Source organism: Protomyctophum parallelum (genome assembly GCF_964188405.1).
Source record: "Protomyctophum parallelum genome assembly, chromosome: 22".
NCBI lineage: Eukaryota > Metazoa > Chordata > Actinopteri > Myctophiformes > Myctophidae > Protomyctophum > Protomyctophum parallelum.
This window is the reverse complement of record NC_139714.1, coordinates 24,086,654-24,102,345: the sequence shown is the minus strand read 5'-3', so window position 1 is coordinate 24,102,345 and position 15,692 is coordinate 24,086,654. Positions and strand designations below refer to the sequence as shown.

Sequence of the window (15,692 nt, the reverse complement as noted above, 5' to 3'; positions counted from 1 at the left end):
GTGAATGTAATGCACAAACTCTGTAAAATGCCTTGGATAAAAGCGATATATAAATGCACCATTTACCTGGCTGTCATCTCTTATATTTCACCTCGGTCTAAATAAAATGAGTGTCAGCTGAGAAAGTAATGGCGCACTGTATACAAATTGTCAGTATGAAAGTGTACCAGCAGCAGTCACTGTGGTAAAAAACATACTACACTGTAGCTGTCCCTGTGGGAAAACTTGGCAGAATTATAGAGGGAGGAGGATGGCCATCTTTTCTGGGTTGCTTCTTGAATTCCCGGTTAGAATTGTTCTGACAGAATTTCCAATTGTCCAGACTTGTGCTGTCTAGCCTGCCTGCTTGGGAGATGCAGCCAGCTTGGCTTTGGGTGAAATAAATGGATTTGTGCTTTGTTTGGTTATAATCTCGGCACCGCTGGAACAGAGGATCCCAGCCAGGCAGCCCTCCGTGTGTTTTCTGAGAACTAAATAAAGGTTGATATGAAATGAAACGTTTCTGTCCTGGCATATACCCTCAAATGAGAGATAGGGGGTGGGGTGGGGTGGGGGTCAGAGAGATGAGAAGCCGTACCTCTCGGCCGGAATATATCCATATCGGATATTGGCTTTGTTGTTGAGGACACATCCCATTATTCCTTAAACACTGGGCCCATGAGCTTCTTATGAATAGATATCGTGATATAAGAACTATCAGTGGTCAAAGCTCAATATTTGTGTGTGTGTGTGTGTGTGTGTGTGTGTGTGTGTGTGTGTGTGTGTGTGTGTGTGTGTGTGTGTGTGTGTGTGTGTGTGTGTGTGTGTGTGTGTGTGTGTGTGTGTGTGTGTGTGTGTGTGTGTGTGTGTGTGTGTGTGTGTGTGTGTGCGTGTGTGCGTGTGCGACTCCGGAGTCACTATTGGATTTGGTGGTGTTGTGCACACTGCAGACATATTGATGTATTGAATAAACACATTGACTCCCAAATGAATCGATAACAAACATCGCTTCCCTGCGGCAGTTTTTCACTAACCTTTGAAGAATCACCCGATCGTGAACGTAGCTCCATTTCACGAAAGTCCCCCTTAAAATAGTGCGACCGTGTGTGTCATAATGTCCACGATATTCCACGAACGGCATATGACAGCATATTTTGATTATGTTTTAGTCACAGACTGTCTTTTGAATACATGTCCATTTAGTTTTTGTCACATTTTATTTAGATTCCTTGATGGTGTCGTAATGACTTGGTTGCATGCCGAAAATGATTTTTTATTTTTTTACTTTTAGTACATTTTTATACCAATACTTTAGTACTACTTTTACTCAAGTCAATTTTGATTACTATTATGTTTAATTGTAACAGAGTTTTATATTGCAGTATTGATACTTGTACTTACTCTTAAGTAAAACAATTGAGTGCTTTTCCCACTTGACTTTTTGGTCATTATACTGTGCAGTAGGTACTTCAGTAAAAATGAGAAAAAGGCTGCACACATGAGAAAAAGGCTGCACACTAAATAAATATCGTGGCTACGATGTAGCCACGATATTTATTGACAAGAATCCAACGTTTGGACCTTCTTCAGGGAATGAAGTAGCTACTTCAGACCATTGGTATAGTTTATGTAACGAGGAACTTCAATGACCTCACGTGAATGCTGAATGTGATCGACTACGCCGGAGCGAATGGAGAGGTTAATTGTTCTACTGTAATTAGCCACTATTGCCTCAACGACCTCACAGGCATACAGTATATGCAAAGGCTAAAACATGTAATTTAGACAGCATATTATGTAGACATCGCATTCTATAGTGTATATTTATAGTTTCATTGTACAGATAATCTACTGTCGGATGGATGTTATGTTGATAGTAAACTAACAACTTCTTATACTGTATGATCCTTGATGATTATGTGTTGTTCTTGCATACTAGTGTATGTATGTATGGATGGATGGATGGATGGATGGATGGATGGATGAATATTATATTTCCGTGTCCGGACTTCTTTACCCATCCCACATTTATCAGACACAGCAATTAAGACGGTAAAAAAACAAAAAGAAAACGCAACATAAACATTCAGGTGTGTAGCCAGCCATGCAGCAACTCAACCAGATTTCAAACAGTACAGTATAGACCCCCACAGATCTATGAAGTTCATGTTCAGTTATATACTTTGGACACTGGCACTGTCAAAACTTTAATCTTGCTTTACCGAGTACAGAATATTGTGCGTGACTACGACGAGAGGCCTTTCAAGTCTATTCTGGGATCAGTGGGCCTACAAGCTTCATGAAACACCTTTTCACTGAAGGAACTGTGTTGGCTTCTTTCAAAGACCTCCTGCGGACTACTGGCAAATATATCAAGCTCTAATTAATGGCTGTTTGTGTTTGCTGGTTTCACAGCATCATGCTGGAAGACAGAAGACAGTGGGACAATTTTAGACACTGGCTACGTTTACATGAAGGGTGATCATTCCGAATAAATACTTCAGAATAAAATACATCCGATGTAATGTTTTTTTGCCGCGAGTTTACATGAGAAATGGTCATTCCGAATGAGTGTTTATATGGAGAAGTGATAGAAGACATGATACATGTTAATTCACGTGAAACTACGCCATCTGTTGGACACATAAAATATAGGCAGTTCATTCATTGTGACTGTCTCAACAATACAAACATATTACAGACGAAAGACGATACTTTGAAATCCCATCATTTCATTCCGCAGTAGCTTTGAGGCTGCTGGTTGGATAGGGACGGGCAAATATGTTTACCGTCTTTTTTTCCCCACCCGCTGCGGCTCCGCTGGGAAGGTGATCATCTCGTTTTTATTTGTACTTTATTATCTACAGCACGGCCAGGGGCACGCAACACTGATTATTATTGTATCGGGTCGCTCGTTATTTTTGAGAGAGAGAGAGAGAGAGAGAGAGAGAGACCGTTGAACACACACACACACACACACATACACACAGATCAGGGTTATCGTCATCTCCTGCTGCTCCACGTTTTTTTGTGGATTTCGGATCTGAAAAAAGGAACGAAATAACGCGCTCTATGTGCAAACTCCTCGGCGCGCCTTGGATATGAGCGCCTTGGAGCATGCTCAGAAAGACCAGAATGAACTTACTCCGAATTAGTGTATACATGAGTCCAATTTTCTTTCAATCGCATTGAACATCGGAGTAATCCGGCCAGTGACATCGGAATGGTTTTTAGATCGCATCGAGCGTTTTCATTCGGATGTAAGTTTTTGTAGGTGTTTACATAACAACGTTTAATAGGATTGAAATTCTATTCGGAATGAAAAGGGGATTTAACTGCTCATGTAAACGTAGCCACTTATACTGCTACTGATTCCCTTTATTATTTGAGCAAATGTTTTATTTTTAAGCGTCACTTTTGTTTAATTGCGCTTTATCATCATTAATGCACTTCTGCTCTGTTTTTTGGAACTTCGGAATTCCGGAAGTTAATGGTGATAAAGAAAACCCTCTCGACGTGTAATATTGATTCATCGAGCCCTGGCTCGATTCTCAAAGAATAGAAATAAATTAAAGATTACAATAAATTGACAGTGATTAGGTCACACTTCAAAAAAACTACGAGAGAGAGAGAGAGAGAGAGAGAGAGAGAGAGAGAGAGAGAGAGAGAGAGAGAGAGAGAGAGAGAGAGAGAGAGAGAGAGACTCTCTTAACCAGTGGTCCAGGTGGTCCCCAACTAAATGGTGGAGAGTTGGTAACCAAGAAGTCTGCACAATTAGAGATTGTAGAAGAATTGTCATGATTTTGATCTTGGCCTGTTATCTCTCCTAATGGTACCAACATCAATACAGCATGGAATTGTGGACAACATCCTATCCAACAACAACAAAGTATGAATTTGGTCTGAGAGGCTAAAATCTCATCAAATGGTGGTTTGTGTCGAATAAATAATGGACCTTGATATGAACAGGGTTGAAAACCACTGACTTAGGCCACATACACACACAGAGAGAGAGAGAGTGGTTGGTTGATAGGTAGATTCAGATGATCCCATAGCTCATACAGGCATACAATAAGGTTTAAAAAAAAAACCTGCGCCTAGCCTACAGTATTTACTCTTATGTACCTGTACACAAGATGTAACGATAAAGTACAACCTTGAACCTTGTTAAGGATTTCTAGATGCTTAATCTCAGAGAGACAGGGAGAGACATGCGAGACAAGACGGAGATGGGATCTGAACCTGAGTCCTCGTACTCTGGGAACATAATGCTCTGTACACTGTCTGAGCCACAAGGCAAGGCGCCCCCAAATCAATGTCCACATGCAGAGCCCGATGCTGTAAATCACCATCCTTGTGCAACGGATGAAAGAAAATCAATATTTATTGATGGGGATTGTTTTAATTAGTCCATTAATACACTGGGTCGTGTACAGTACCTAGTGATTTATAGTACATGTTGTCAGTGGTGGAAAGTAATTAAGTACATTTACTCAAATACTGTCCGTACTGTACTTATATACAATTTTTTCAGGTATTTGTACTTTCTTCCAATTTTCAATACTATTCAATACAGGTACTCCACTACATCTCGGAGGCAAATATTGTACTTTTACTACACTCAAATCATTTGAAAACTTTAGTTTCTTGTTACTTTTTTTTTGTCAAATTGGTTTTTATTGAGAACAGATTATAAATTGTTGTAGATTAAACATTGTGATATAATTACAAATTTCTTAAAAAAATACAAGGACAAAAAAGAGAATGAAAACCCTCAACCCTCCCAAACCCATACTGCTCAGTGACACCGCTTACTATAGAATAAAATAGTAATAATAATTAAAAATTAGTTTCTAGTTACTTTGTTATTACAAAACATACACTAACCACTTCAGCCCTATACATTTCGGCCATTTGAAAATAGCTGAGCTCTATTTTCAAGAGATTTTTTTTATACATTTGAAAACTACATGTATTATGTGATGCTCTGATTCTGTTATAAGAACTATATTCCATCCACATACCTCATCCACATGCACACAGTATACTATGTGCATTATGCTGAGCAGTCATTTTTTACCGTAGTGAAAAGTGTGGGTTAAGGCCTATTCATAGTCTGGATTTTCGGTGATGAGGTGACCACCACTCCGGTGGTGAGCTGACCACCGGAGCTGAAATAACGTTGAGCGGTGGTGAGTAAAAACAGAGAGAAGGGCTGGAGCGGTGGCGGTGGTTTGCTCTTCACCGCGGCTCGTGACGTCATGTTGTAGTTCGGTGGTCACCTAACCACCGTAAATCCAGACTATGTATGAGCCTTTAGACTGTTATATGGAAATATGGAGGAAGAAATGCGAAAGCTATCTTAATCTTCCTTGAAACCAACGTGAATTCTTCAAGACTATCACACAACCTCTCAAGGGTATAAACCTGCTTCTAGTTAATTTGAACTTAATAGTGGCCATTAAGAAATTGGCACTGGTACTGAGCTGTGTTAATTAATGGGTATCACTTTGATTCAGAATAGATATGTCAAACTGCTGCCTTCAGGCCACAATAGCTGTTATTCAAACTATTAGCTAAAGTAATTATCCTATGTTACTCTATGTCGAAATTAAATACTTAAGGTACTGGTTGGCATGGAATTGCTGTCCACCAGTGTGACACTTTCAGTTTTTGCCAGCTGTTTGAAAAGTGGCTGGACAACATGTTCATCATTGGCTGCCTCTATAGGCTGCCTATAGGCTGCCTCTAAGCCAATGGGAGACTTACCCATGAAAAAGCCATAGTCTGAACGGCGATAAAACCCATACTCTGAACACCGCAATGTGAAGCGGTGAGCTGAGGTAGAGGCTTGCGGCACACACAAAGTCATTATAGATCTAGAGCTTGCTGCAGCTAGCAATTTTGACTGAGTCAGTCTGAAACACATAATGTCATGTTGGTTCCTCACAGAGGACTACTGTATATGGAATTGATTTGGCGTGTGTGTGTGGCTGTTTGATAATGCAAACATTCCTAAATTCGTTGTATGTTATAGTGTCATACTGTACTTATGTTTCTAAAACGGTTAGTCCCAATACTTGATTCTGATTGGCTGGTTACCGTCACGTGACCGTAAATTTCACCGATAACCCACACCTTCAATCACTATATCATTCCCAGCTGATTCCGCATCTCTGTAGCTGTACTGGGGAAGGGGAGCGCTTGATTGCCTTACAAACCCATGCCATGCCGGCTCATATGACTGTGAATGTGTGGCCCCGTAATGTGGCTCGCTCTGGTGGCGCAAAGCATAGCTACTTTTGTGAATTTAATAGTTTTATTAGGTTAATATTGATATATGTTTGTAACCGTTTTAGAAAAGCAATAAGCCACTCGAGGCCCCAGCTTACCGGTTATTTTTAAATACGCCCCGGCTTATTACGGCTTATTGCTTAAATAAACACTTATTTTTTGCATATTTTATGCAGACATATGACAGACCATTCAGTGCTTTTAATGATGTTCCCAAAGCCTAGGGCTGTCACGATTACAAATTTAAGTTGACAATATTAATTGCCACACGCATAATTGCAATTAACGGTTTGATTGATTATTATTATTTTTTTGCATTGAACATTGGAACATTACAATTTGTATTTCCGTTTTGCCTTTTAGGCTTCGTAATTACAAATTGCACATGGCAGATATAATAGGATATACAAAGAAATCACTGACACGTTTAATCATTTTTACTTTCCAAAAAATTATAAAATAGCTGTAGGCTATACAAAAGAGTTGATCTACAAGCTTAAAACACATGTTTGTAGATTGTAGAGCTTGTAGATCTGCTATTTCTGCTATTTTTTAAACATATTTGAAAATGTATGGACATTTTTCAACATGGTCAACACGATTGACGATTATGCAAAACATAACTGTGATTTATTATAATATAGTAATTATGTAGTAATTGTGACAGGCCTACCAAGGCCTTCTGTTTCTATGCTTTTATTGTGTTGTGTTATATGTAGGGATGTTCCGATCACGTTTTTTTGCTCCCGATCCAATTCCGATCATTTGATTTTGAGTATCTACAGATATCGAAGACTTACGCCATATCACAATAGTAATATCCAAAATCAATATCCAGTCTAATATCACGATATGGATATAATGTTGATATACTAGGGATGTCCCGATCACGTTCTTTTGCTCCCGATCCGATTCTGATCATTTGAAAATGATGATATCCGTCCCGATTTCCGATCACGTGATTGGAACCGGACAACCCTGGTTATTGTTCGTCGTGGACCCCCAGGAAGAGTAGCTGCTACTTCCATGGCAGCTAATGGGGCTCCATATGAATAAAGAATGTGCTCCGTGTATGAAGTGTAACACTGTGCTATTTCCTTTTTTTTCTCCAGTGAACAACCATTTGGAAAAGAAGCGGAGAGGAAACCGCAGCTGAAGAAAGTGGTAAGTGTCCTTCCTCCCAACAGCCTCCTTATTGAATGTGCTGAATGAACAGTGTCCGTCACTGTCAACAAAACCTTCACACTGTGCCTATAATCCAAAGCTCTGCACAGTAAAGAGTCTACACTGTAAAGCTGAATACCTCTCGAGGCCCTTATGGCTCCATTTGGTTCCATCCGTACTTAGAGTTAAATGAGGATCGCCAATTTGACTGTGTGTAGTTTTCCACCCATTGTGAAATTCTTTCAAGTAATTCTATTCCATGCAAAATTACATCTTTACCCAGTCGTTATTATTGCGAGACAGCTGTTTGTGCGTGCCACGCGCGCCACACGCAGACACACACACACACACATAGGCGGTGGGTGCGTTTTACCTTTGGGTAGGCTATAGAATTGCTTTGGGGGGGGGGACTCTCACTCTCGCCGCCGCGGATTTATTTATTTATTTCCCAGATGGTCTAAAAATTAGTTATTTAGCATACTTTTACCAATGAATTAGCCTATACACAGACAACGACTTTTGGACGTATTTTTCTCAAGTCTCGAGTCAGTGTAGATTACCCGGCGGTGTTGCTGCCCCTCCAGGAGTCGCGGCTCATGGCTCTTCACAGACGGCACAGAGACAGCAGTCACTCCGCTGAACATGTCAGTGTTGCTGCAGTGGTGTGAACTGTGAACCGTGCGGGCACTGGTGCTGCTGAGTTCTGAACAGCCGACTCACAGCTTCTTCTTCTGAATTAGGCTACTTTATCTTTGCCTTGAAAAATACATTTTGCGTTTTGCTGTTTCCCAAAACAAACCAGCGCGCGCTACTCTTTGCTACAAAGCCACTGGAAGGACGAGGTTTACAGACATACCAATAGTAGTCAATCATATGCTGATTAGGCCAGTTGCTGTGTAGGCTGTATATAGCCTATCCGATCAGCGATCACCGGGGGGCAGCGACAACACACACACACACACACACAATAGCCTTCTATAATGCTGCGCACATATATTATATATATTTAAAAAAATACCCAGCATAACTTTTGGGAAGGCTAAGCCTTCCCTAGCCTTACGCACCCGCCGCCTATGCACACACACACACACACACACACACACACACACACACACACACGCACGCACGTACACGGTATCAATCAAATCAGTAAATGCAACGGGGAGTCAGGATGCCTGATGGCCTCTGGTCTCATTGGAGATGCAGACGTTGTCCTGTTGCTTCCTTTAATGAGATCTGGAGGCGTGCAATCTAATATTCACCACTGAGGCTCCAACGTGGCCCCCGAAGCCTGTGGCCCAGAGGGCCGCGTTGCTAATTCAATGGAGTGGAGTCAGCTGTGATCAGAGGAAACTGGAGAGGTCATTCAGTTAAGAGGGAAAAAATGGACCCAATGAATCCTCGCCAGACGTGCTTTGCTGTCACGTGACGTTGATAAACCTTGTTTATGCCATTCTGGGCGGCAACCCCTTTTGGTGTTTTAACACTAGGAAGTCTGAGCAGCCGTTCTGACCGAATTTGAGATTTCAACGTTTATTTTCTCAGCCCATGGAGTCCAGAGAAAGTTCCCCTTGCATGACTTTGTCTAAATATTCGATTGAAATCATCTCTGTTTTTTTTTTCATTTGAAACGTTTTGTAAATATGATTTTAGGCATATATCTCTTACTCAGTCTGACTATAATCGGCCCAATCGACCGCCGTCACCCTTTCTCCCCCTCTCGTCTTTTGTTTGCGCTGCTTGATAATGGTGACGTTAATGGTGATTCCCCGACATTTCCTTTTCACTTGATATCGTTTCGTAGAGAGCGCCTTATATAGCGCCTTATATACCAAATGAAAGCCCCAATTCCATAGTTTACATGGTATTTTGAATTTTTTTAAATGAGCAAAAAATGAGCGAGTTATGATCTAAAGAAAAAAGGTGGAGAAAAAAAAAGAGCACACAAACAGACAGCTGGAGATGTTGTTGTTGTTCAAGCCTGCATTCCATGTCCAACGAATTAAATCATATACGTTTGGATGGTTAATTAACTTGGAATTTGTTTATTATTTTGATAAGATAATAGGAATATGAATACAATGATTATCATTGTTATTATTATTATTATTATTGAATGCTCGGTTAGACTCGACCCGACATTTACTTTCCATGAAGCGAGAACGCTTGCCGATGCGCGATACAAAATAAAAAGTGTTTGGAATAATTCCAACCAGATAGACCTCCCGAACCGCTAAATGTTTTGTCAGTCAAAAGAACAGTTCTTTCTGCAAGCGACGTGGAACGTATGTAGGCCTGCTGCTGTGGATGAATTTGTTTCACAGCACAGCCACAGCCTATTCTGGCATATAGGCTAAATATCGCCAGCTCTTTGTCAGTCAAAATAGTTCAGCTCCTTCTTTATCTGTAAACTTTTCTGCAAGCGACCAGATCCGTGGAACTTTCCTTTTTCTCTCTCTCTCTCTCCCTCTCAGGGAAGCATGTAAATGTTCATGAATTCAATAACTGCTCGATGTTATAAACAGCAGCTGAGCTGGGGTTTCTCCTCAACATGCAGTGGCATTTCACGTGTGGAGTTTATTTTTTGTATCACCAGGCTGCAGGCTTTCTATTTAGTGTGCAAGGCTATTTAGCAAGGCTATTTAGTGTGCATTTAGTGTGCAAGGCTTACATCCGGTACATCCGTATGCGCTGATTTCCATACACAACACATACACGATCCGTATCCTCTCCTCACCGGATGTTGAATTCACAGTGCTAACGGCCGTATTCTGAACGATGTTTTTATTAATTAAACTGATATAACAACATAACGTGGCTAATAATTGTTTATTTGGAATGTACTTTGGCTGGTAATTTAGGTAGATATAACGCGACTCACTTGTATAAGTAATTTACCGCGGACAGGCCGCATTTAATGCAATACATTGGCTTTAGTAATGTTGTTAGCTTATAATATTAGCAACTGTAAGCTAACGGCTGGAGGACTACGGACAATCCGGTCAATAACATCATTACACTTAAACATTAATACAATTATGTCATGTTTACATGCCTAGTCAAGCAGTCTGTACATCGCGTGGGGTCACATATATTAATTACATCGATAACACACAAGAAAAGACAAGTGATCTTTGCTCTTTTGGAAGGAAAAAAAAGAACAACAAAAGGCATGTTGCAATATAGTACTAACGGGCAACGTTAAAATATATATTTTTCACATGTAGGCCTATTATTAGTTTTATACATTTTAGGAGTGAAAACATGTGTTAAGAACAGGGCTGCCATGTCTCACCCTTTGAGTGTGACAGTCACGCAATTTAACCCTTTACCACGCACCACGCCACACATGCCATTTCACACGCATTATAAATAACAATTTTCTCCGCGGCTCCGCCGCGTAATAACGCGCACTCATGTGTACGGTAAAATAGCCGATCTGCATGCAGCGCTGATATATCATGCAGTAGGAGGAAGAGGTGGACCTGGCCAAATCGTCGGCAGGGTCCCTGACTGTGACGCATGGAAATGAGCCATGCGGAGTTTAACATCGCTTCGAAATATTTTTCATGGAAGACAATATAGCCCCCACAAGTTACAACAAGTGAGTAAGTGTCAAAGTGACCATCTCTCGTCTTCTATACTGGTGTGGCGTCTCTTGCGTGATATGAGGAAGTGGAACGGTGCCAGTAGCCCGTGCACATTATAGGGACAAAGTCGTGTGTGTGTGTGTGTGTGTGTGTGTGTGTGTGTGTGTGTGTGTGTGTGTGTGGCCGCATCGCGACTTGTTTCTGTTCAGAGAGAGAGAGAGCCCACAGATGTGTTTGAACTAAGAAAATGTAAAATTAGGCATTATCCCACATTCCAGTTTTCTGACTTTTTATTTCACAACATATTCCCCAATTTCCACTGAGATTATGGGGTGAATGAATGTGAATGAATGAATCTCTTTCTGTCATAGTGACATTGTCCTGCATCAGATCATGTCCAAATCAGGTTCTCCAATCTCCAGTAGCCTCTTCAGTTTTTTGAAGATTTTTTGAGTGGTGCAACCACTGACCACTCCCTTACGGAGCTATGTGTGTGGCTGGCTGGGTCTGAGCAGTGAGCACTATATGTGTGTGGCTTGCTGGCTGGCTGGGTCTGAGGACTATGTGTGTGGCTGGCTGGCTGGCTGGGTCTGAGCACTATGTGTGTGGCTTGCTGGGTGGGTCTGAGCATACATACATACATAGATAGATAGATATCTTTTTCATTTCTACTTTAAGCATGAGGAGGCTGTCAGTGCAGGGAGAGCAGCTGGCATGGAGGTGAAGACATCAGTGTTAAGGTTAAATATCAACGTTAAAACGGGACAAATCCACATTAAAAAGGCCAATTTTTTTCGCCGCCGCCCTTCGGACGGCGTCGAACGCATTAAGACACTAGAGTCTCACTCTTGACATTTTCTGAAATATGGCAGCCCTGGTTAAGAAACATATTATGATTTAATTCGTTGGAAATGGGATGCAGGCTTGAACAATGTCTTCTCCAGCTGGAGAGGGACGTGTGGGGGAGAGAGTGGCCAATCAAATCGCACCAAAAACACGGTCCCCTTGACCGTTCAGCCGACTGAGTAGTAGTGAAATTTTTTCAGACTTCGTAGTGTTAACTAAGCATTATGTTATACTTTAGCTATAGAAAAATAGCAGCGTACCACCGAGTGGCGCGCTACGAGCTTGTACTGTAGGTCTGCTATTTTTGAAATATCGTGAAAATGAGGCACACATCTTTGAATCTATATTCTTTCAGAGCAAACTTATTTTCTTTTTTTCGACGTCAGGCCTAAATGGGTTATACTGCGTCGTACTACCACGTCGCTAAACGGAGATATTGAAATAATGGTTAGCCGGGGACCACCTCACCTGGAACCCCTCCAAGGACCACCGGTGGTCCCCGGACCACTAGTTAAAAACCACTGCTCTTGTGAAAATTCAAAATGTACACCATGAAGGAAATGTCATTTACCTCCTCTCCATACATGGGGATGGTCATCATCAACGACCAATAGAGGAGGGCATCCGAAGGCAAAAATATGTACATGAAACATCATGTAGACGTGTTATGGTGCACGAGCGAAGGCATGTGGAGCTTCCGACCATTTGTGGCGTGTTGGTGTGTGTGTCACGTGCGATTGCTTTGGGTTCATGCCCTCTGTCGCGCATGTGTGACCGTACCCTTTGCATGTAATAAAAGGGCCACTTCATCCCTTTTGCAACCAGATCTTGTTTTAATGATGTTTAGGGCACAAGAAATGTTTTATTGTGTGTTTTTAGATATTTTAGTCATGACGCCAAGTTCATGACCAAAGTTTGTCATGAGAATGTGGTCTCACTTCCTTCCTGGATTACAAAGTCACACCTCCACGCAGCCTCCCCCCTCTCTGCAAGGAGTGGCAGTGCACCAAAGCATTATGGTCATTGTAGCAATTCAGCTATCCAGTCAAACCCTAGTCAAACACACAGACGTCATTCTTTTCTGGCCATAGGGTGCAAATTTCAAATTGTGCTACTGTTAACTACTACAATTACTACATAGTAAGACGCGCAAACGCGGGAAGCGAACGCAGCTCGTAAATTGCAATAACAACAATTAGAATAAATTATGTACTTTTATTTTTATTTTTTACTATTAACAGTGAGTGACATGTGAGGTGAAATGTCCCTTTAACTGTACAGGATCCTGTCCATGCCGGCACTTGGTACACCTAAAGGAAACACACCCACAATTACTGTTATTACCGTCAGCTGTGTAGCTTTATTTGAACCTTGTAAGTCCCGGTCCATATCTATAGTATACAGTATATAAATTAGTTACATCAATAACCGAAGAGGACACTTGTTCTTATAATATTATTTGGGTTAATTCCATGAGAAGAGATCTTACATGCGTCGGAAAGGCGCGGTTCAAGATATGTTCTTCTGACGTGTTAAACAGTGATCAGTGATGCAAATAGGTTTTCAATGTAATGAGTCCCGGGATGCAGGGATGGTCTTTTAGAAATGAGTCCCAGGGACATTATATGAGTCCCACTTCAACGACGTTAGGAGTCATATTTTTTACAAATTGTAGCATTTAACTCCCATTTCATTTTATATGGTTATAATGTGGTTATATTCATATAGAAAACCGAATAAGAAATTAATATTATAACTAAAGCTAGCAAAATAACGCTATTATATCATATTTAGTGTAGATGCTGAGTACAGTAGTGTATCCCGTGCATGCAGAGGTCATTGTTTTATTGAGTCCCTTAACTATAAACTGCGTTTCGGGATGCAAAATGTGCCCTATTTTAATCTCTGAGTGATACAGAGTTATATACAGTAGGGGTGGTTAAGTCTGGTTACATCATCGTTAAGCGTCCCTTAACTATAAACTGCGTTTTGGACTGCAAAATGCGCCCTATTTTAATCTCTGAGTGATACAGAGTTACATACATTACAGGGGTGGTTAAGTCTGGTTACATAATCACGTCAGCCATCGTGACCTGTGTATGGTTCCCTGGGCAACCAAGGTTGTTGTGACACTTTTAGCAGAGCCTTCTCCAAGGTTAACCTGCTATCGAATATTGTTGACATTATACCATGTAGGAGGCGGAGCCCTTACAGATGGAAACAAGACCAACATTGTCTGTGTTGTCTTTAACCATACATGCACATATCTCTCTCTCTCTCTCTCTCAGTTTCTGGCACAACAGTGCCCCTACTGGTACTAATAGTCATACTGGTGCTCATTAACGTCACATACATAGGCGGACACGGACATTGCTGTTCCTGGGAGTGGTTGCACCACTCAAAAGAATGGATGGTCAGTCCAAGCTGACATGCTAAAATAGCCAGGATGTCATAACTAATCAACACGTTGATTCGATCAACCGATCGATCACCATCAAAATGTCTTCTGTCAATAATATCTACAGTATTCTCTCGTGTCCTTGGCTTTCGTTGGAGCAGTCGTATATAGAGGTTTCACTGATGACCGGTTAAAGAAATGGCTCCAGAGTTTAGCAATTAGCACATGCCTGGTTTGACATGGCGGAGCACCTGGTCCATCTCTCTCTTGATGAATGAAGCTCCTTGCCACGCCTCCCAGCTGTCACCTGTGATTGATGCACTGTGCCCATCCCGGCATCGCCTCCCCCGGTGCCTTCTCCTTCTGTGTACGCCCCATATATCCCATCATCTCACACCCATAGATGCCTCAGCCTCTTCTGATTATCTGCCATATTAATCATCATCCGCACCATATGATTGGGTTAAAATTGCAGCTTTTCATGTCAACCGTGTCTGCTGGGGGAAAGTCATGGCCCGCTATCACCTTGATTTGAGTTCTTTACTGTATGCAGAGGTGGAAAAAGTACTTGCATGTTGTACTTAAAGGTAGTGTAGACAAGTTTCCAGCCAAAATTTAAAATATATATGAATGTATTTTGTTGGCCTTTTTTCCCTGTATCTTTCCCTTTATTATGATGCAACAGCACACTCTCCCTTTGGCCCCCTCTGGCTGAATGCACTGTTTATATCCACTACAGTTTACTACTCGGGACGTCGGAGGGGATTTAAACTTTTAGCCAATTGCAGCGCGAGGCTGTGACTGTGTGTTCAACCCAGCAGTATTATAATGAAAACGTGATGCGATTTCATTGCAAGTATAATATTATCCCCATATCTTAGTTTCACCATTGTTCATGTGAAATAGTATGTTTATGATTTAATATGTAAGCCTATTGAAATTATGAGAATCACTATGTATAGCGCATGGTTGGGTGGTCCGACCGGCTTGAAGCATGCATTCAACCCGTGCTCGCCAACGGTGACAAGCCGTCGCGGATCATCATAGCGATTTTTCTTCATTGCAACGAATAACCGTGGTCAAAGTAGTTCACATGAACGATGCTGTAGTGGCTCGGGCATTTGAGGGGCAATATGTTTTATATGCACGATTACAAATAAAAGATAATTGAATTGAGAGCCAGTGAGTCTCCTCCACTACTCCCTACTTCCTCATTTGCGGGACTCGTCGTGTCAGTCTTGTGATATTGTGATTACGCTACAGTTACCCTTAAAAAAACATGTCAACTCAATGTCATTATTGTAACTATGATATCGATAGAAATTCATAATTTTTTAATGTCATATTTAGCCATACGAGCGCAATATCCATAGCGTCCCTCCCAGCAGCACCAACAACCCCATAGCCTGAAGTGACCTGGC

The 15,692-nt window shown here is 41.4% G+C and overlaps 1 protein-coding gene across 1 annotated transcript in view; it reads left to right on the top strand.

Annotated features, from left to right (window-relative positions):
* Positions 1-15,692, top strand: part of syt1a (synaptotagmin Ia) — a 249,281-nt gene that overhangs the window by 55,719 nt on the left and 177,870 nt on the right. The window contains exon 2 of the mRNA XM_083758282.1: positions 7,386-7,437. The gene's annotated coding sequence lies outside the window, so the exon portion shown is untranslated. The remainder of the gene's footprint in view (positions 1-7,385; positions 7,438-15,692) is intronic.